At 37.2% G+C, this 6,000-nt stretch overlaps 1 long non-coding RNA gene across 1 annotated transcript in view; it reads right to left on the bottom strand.

The window, feature by feature from the left end:
* Nucleotides 1–2,952: 2,952 nt before the first annotated feature.
* The window catches only part of LOC128930336 (uncharacterized), a 58,512-nt gene continuing 55,464 nt past the window's right edge, over nucleotides 2,953–6,000 (bottom strand). The window contains exon 4 of the long non-coding RNA XR_008478274.2: nucleotides 2,953–3,782. This is a non-coding gene — a long non-coding RNA (uncharacterized LOC128930336). The remainder of the gene's footprint in view (nucleotides 3,783–6,000) is intronic.

Here is a 6,000-nt window from a genome sequence, read left to right as displayed (position 1 = left end):
AAACTCACATACTCTTCCTGCTATTAGCTGCCTTGGAGACCTCATCTGTTATTCTGGAGCGAAGGACACATTTCTGTTGTGGGAAAACAGGACCTGGGGAGCTGCCCTTGTTGTTCTAGGCCCGCTCTGCTTCATCTGAGCCTATTGACTGATGGCACCCTTCAAATTATAGTAAAGCTTGATATTAAGCAAGAGATTTGATTCATATTAGCCTGATCTGGCAGTTCAGTTGTTAATGTCGCTCCATGCACTAGGCAGCAAATTTAATGCAGAATAATACAATTATTGTTTTAAGTAGGAAAAGTGCGGAAATATACTTAAACAAATAAATATTTATATGTGCTATACTGAAAGACTCCTGGCCATTAAATAATGAAGAAGGTCTAAGGGTAACATTTAATTTTTTAACATCAGAAAAATGGGATAAACTCAGAATATTTGGTGGATGAGGCAAAGAAGCAAAGACAATCTTTTCCTGATTACTGATGATAGATTTCCTTCTATAGTTAAGCTATAACTAGAAATGTCATATTTAAAGAGAAGTAAATATTAAATAGGATTTAGAGCTAAGTTCCTCTGTGAAAGGGTCCTGAGAAAGAACTCAAAAGTTCAAATGGAGAGTGGGGTTACAAAGATGAAATTGCTTTTGCAGTGGAGAGTGGCTTTTCTGGAGTTAATAAATACAACTTAGAATACTGAGTTCTTTTAATTCCTGCATAATTTTATCTCTTACAAAACTGGTCAGCTGTTACAAATATGCTACATTAATTATTCGTCTATATCCCTTCACATATTCTACATACTAGGCACCACATTATAGAAAAAATTACAGAATTGGGATGAAATTCGGGACATTCTGTGAGTATAGTGACTTTGAAACCAGCTTTTCTCTTGGCTATTATGGCTTCTTGCCTCATTGATTGCCCTTTCTGACACTCGCAGCTTCCAAAGGGGACAGGATGTATCCAAATGGGGGTAAACAGAATGGACCGTGTTTGGTATTACGTTTAAAATGCAATTAAGTAAAAAGAAGAAATAATGCTACTAATGCTTTTGCCCTAGCATCTTGTAACACAACAGAAAATATAGCTTAACGCAGGTAGGGGCTCTTTGGAGGGTAAGTCATGAAGTCACTTTGGCAAGAAAAAAAAAATGAAAAAATAAATAAGGCAAAGAAGAACGATAGATTGATGTTGTGTAAATCTGGAGAGTTAACATCAAGATCTTAAAAATCAATTCTCTGCTTTATTGAGACCTAGTGGAATTCTCTAAATACAGAGGGAACATGATGGAAAGTCCCATTTCTGGCAAGATGAGAGGCATTCAAGTCTGCTGTAACTACAAATAAATCACAGGAAAAGAAAAACCGAGTCAGTAAATACAATGAAAGAGAAAAGCAGAGCAAAAAGGAAAGATTCCAATCATTTCAGATTTTTTCTACAGACACATGATAGCAACAGTATAAGATAAAGCTTAAATATACTGTGCAATTACATAAAAACAAGAACTGTTAAAATTACCTGCCAATAGTTTGTGCTGGAAAAGGCAGGTAGAGAGCTCCATTTGTACCAAATATATCAATGTCTACACTGACATTTTTCTGTTACACTTATTTGTACATAGAGACGTCTACTTATGAAAAAAATAAATCATGCATCAAATGTTATACGCAGCCTGGAAAACAATTTGATTTCAAAATTCTTCTCATTTAATCTATTTGCAGAGAGATTTATTGCTTTAAAAAGACATTTTTTTTTGTGGCAATATCAAACAATAATCAACCTGGATCTCAGAAAAGTGAAAGTTTTTTTTTATCTAATCAGTTTATGTACTTATATGAATAGATACATATTTTTAAATTATTAAGCAATAAATGTGCTGGTACTATTTCAGAAAGTAAGTTACCAAATATGTTTTTTTTCTTTTTTTCTTTTTTTTGGAGACTGAGTTTCGCTCGTTACCCAGGCTGGAGTACAATGGCACGATCTCGGCTCACCGCAACCTCCGCCTCCTGGGTTCAGGGAATTCTCCTGCCTCAGCCTCCTGAGTAGCTGGGATTACAGGCACGCACCACCATGCCCAGCTAATGTTTTGTATTTTTAGTAGAGACGGGGTTTCCCTATGTTGACCAGGATGGTCTCGATCTCTTGACCTCATGATCCACCCGCCTCGGCCTCCCAAAGTGCTGGGATTACAGGCTTGAGCCACCGTGCCCGGCCGAATATGTTTTTTTCTAAGTACTCAGATTTTGCACCTTTAGATAACATGGCTCCTTTTCCTCCTTTTCTATTGCTTTTTCATTTCTTTCCTTCCTTCCACTACTTTGGTTTCTTCCTTTCCTCCCTTCCCTTCTTTCCTCCCTCCCATCCTCCCTTGCTTTTTCTTCTTTTCCTTGAAACAATATTACCACGAGGCATTATTATTCTAAAACACCAATATTCAGTGTATTTACTATGAAGGAAATATGATTCAAGAATATAAAATAAGTTTTTAAATTTTAACACAATAAAGGAGTGACAAAGTCAACTGTAAATAATTTTTGTTTTGAGACGGAGTCTCACTCTGTTGCCCAGGCTGGAGTACAGTGGTGCGATATCTGCTCACTGCAACCTCCACCATGCAAGTTCAAGTGATTCTCCTGCCTCAGCCTCCCGAGTAGCTGGGACTACAGGCGTGCGCCACCACGCCTGGCTAATTTTTGTATTTTTAGTAGAGATGGGGGTTCACCATATTGGTCAGGTTGGTCTTGAACTCCTGACCTCGTGATCCACTCTCCTCGGCCTCCCAAATTGTTGGTATTACAGGCATGAACCACTGCATTCAGCCAAGTATAAACAGTCATTTTATAGTAACTGAAATATTTATTTAGTTTGGGGGAAAAAATTCATTCTTATGCTTTTCAAAACTACTTAATAATCTATAGAGAAAAAATAATATTGCTTCAAAGTCACATCACATTTCAGCCCAAATATAGTATTCCTCGTGGATTTACCCTGCTGATTATACCTCCCAAACCCTCTTACATGTTTAAATGGAAAATATTTATTAATGCTCTTTAGACGCTATTTGTCTGTTTGTTGTGGTATATGTCCCTAGCAAATAGTTTAAGATACAGTTTTCTGCAGCTTAATAAATGGCGTTTTCTGGATCATACAAGCAATTTTGCATCTTCTCTCTCTCTTTCTGTGTGTGTGTGTGTGTGTGTGTGTGTGTGTGTAGGCACATTATATGTCTGTCTCTGTGTAAACATATACATTCGATACCTTTTAACTCCATTTTCTTTGTAAATGCAGAGTTTAATAGTTTCATTATTTTGATTATTATTATTATTTTTCTTTTTTTGAGGTGGAGTTTCACTCTTGTTGTCCAGGCTGGAGTGCAGTGGCACAATCTCAGCTCACTGCAACCTCCACCTCCCAGGTTCAAGTGATTCTCCTGCTTCAGCCTCCCAAGTAGCTGGGATTATAGGTGCTTGCCACTATGCCTAGCTAATTTTTGTATTTTTAGTAGAGACAGGGTTTCACGGTGATGGCCAGGCTGGTCTCAAACTGCTGATCTTAGGTGATCCACCCACCTTGACCTCCCAAAGTACTGGGATTAAAGGTGTGAGCCACCACATCTGGCCCATTGTTTCGACTTAATTGGTATGACTGCAAGCTGTAATTTTTAAAATCCATTTCAGTCTTCTAAAAACTTTCACTGAAAGGTTAAATTTCAATCCTTTATACCTTAGTTCACCAAATGCAATCAATATTCTTGTTCTGAGCTAATAGAGACGGTATCTGAAATGAGAAAAATTGAGAAAACAGGACTCATTATAAGGAACTTGGAATTCTAGAGGTGAATGGTTAAAATAGTCATGTTTTGAACTGCATATCTCACACACATGCACGTGCATGCACACACACACACACACACACACACCATTGGTTGGAGATTTAGATCTTGGTTTTCCAGAATTAAAATCCAGAAAGTCTAGTCTTATTGTTGGATGAACACAATGCTCCCCTGATTCCTGATTATCTTCCATAATTATAGCTACTGCTCATGGAGAGGCGGTTGACAAAATAGGTAGACAAGGGTATGTAGGGAATGTTTAGTCCAATTTTTTCAATACTAGTCTCTGGTATTATCTTTAAATAGTAATCTCTGGTCTTAATATGTGTTGTTAATAGAATTAATATTATTATGCACCACCATAAAATGTATATGGATATTAAATATTTTATATTTCCATCATGTTTAGATGTTTGCCACAAATATTTTGCTGCACCCTTGTGGTTGTAATTTTCATTACATAGTAAATTACTTAAAATTAGTTTATCTTTTTAAAACTAATAGACCACATAGTTTAAGGAACACAGAACATTCTATTATGATTTCTAAGTTAAAGATTTGAAAAAAAAACTCAGATGTTATCTTGAAGTAAGGATGAATACATTGACTGGGGCATTCTATGTAAATATTATGCACTTGATTGATGGTACAAGGTTGAGGGTATAGAAGCAAACTTTAAATAGATGCAACCAAATAAAAAGACAGCACTGAATTAATTCCTGCCTTCTGCATTTTGCCACACAGTGCTTCAGTTTCTTCACTAATATCTGTAGCTGGTTTGTTTCGGATTATAATGACTATCATGACCGTTGATTGTTTTCAGTGAAAAATTACTTTTTATTGATTTGTGTAAATATGACCTTTTATTTTTCTAACCGATATGAAAAACTAATCCTTATATCTTTGTAATTTGCAGTAGCCCTAGACAGAATCAAGGACAAATGTATTGCTTAGCTTATTTCCGATCTAATAACAATGACAAAGATTTTTAACAGCTCAGGACAATTGTTTCCTTTTTTATTGTTTTAGGGTATGGACTTTCGCTCTTGCTGCCAAAGCTGGAGTGCAATGTTGCAATCTTAGCTCACCAAACTTCGCCGCCTCCTGGGTTCAAGCGATTTTCCTGCCTCAGCCTCCTGAATAGCTGGGATTACAGGCGCCTAGCACCAGGCCTAGATAATTTTTTGTATTTTTTGTAGAGAAAAGGTTTAACCACATTGGCCAGGCTGGACTTGTACTCCTGATATCAGATAAAACACCCACCTTGGCCTCCCAAAGTCCTGGGATTACAGGTCTGAGCCACTGTGGCTGGCCTTACAGGAACCTAGAGGTGTGGCCTACTATAAACCCAGACTATCTGGTATAGCCTACTCTGCCTACTGATCACAGGCTGCAAACTTGTAGGCTTCTTTTTCTTTTTCTTTTTTTTTTTTTTTTTTGAGACAGAGTTTTCCTCTTGTTACCCAGGCTGGAGTGCAATGGTGTGATCTCGGCTCACCGCAACCTCTGCCTCCTGGGTTCAGGCAATTCTCCTGCCTCACCCTCCTGAGTAGCTGGGATTACAGGCACATGCCACCATGCCCAGCTAATTTTTTTTTTTTTTTTGTATTTTTAGTAGAGACGGGGTTTCACCATGTTGACTAGGATGGTCTCGATCCCTTGACCTCGTGATCCACCCGCCTCAGCGTCCCGAGTAGGTTTCATTTTATAGGGTAGTTAGCAAACTAAACTCTTGGTACTCTCAAAGATTCAAAGAAGGCAAAGAGAAGAGTCTGTAGCTTGAGGTTACCTTTTTTTGCATGCTTCAGAGTGTGAACCACCAGTTAACATCAGCATCATTTAAATTAGGAATTTGGAAATTCTAAAAATTATGAGAAAATTATGTGCTTTTATATGACATACAATATAATCAGCTTCTTCATGGCAACTATAAGAAAGAAATATCTTGAATATTTGTTGGGGTAAAAAGATGATTAATTCAAGAAAAAATGCAGCTGTCTCAGCTATTCAGTTGTAAAAGGACCTAGAGTATGAAAACACACAGAATTAGTAATCACTAAGGTTTGTTTTTCTAGACTGAACTTAGGTACACATGTATTTACCTGTTATACTCTGCAATCACCTGCCTATAATGAGCACTCAAACTCATACAGTAAGACAAAT

Source organism: Callithrix jacchus, chromosome 21, assembly GCF_049354715.1.
Source record: "Callithrix jacchus isolate 240 chromosome 21, calJac240_pri, whole genome shotgun sequence".
Classification (NCBI taxonomy): domain Eukaryota; kingdom Metazoa; phylum Chordata; class Mammalia; order Primates; family Cebidae; genus Callithrix; species Callithrix jacchus.
This window is presented reverse-complemented; position numbering and strand designations above follow the sequence as displayed.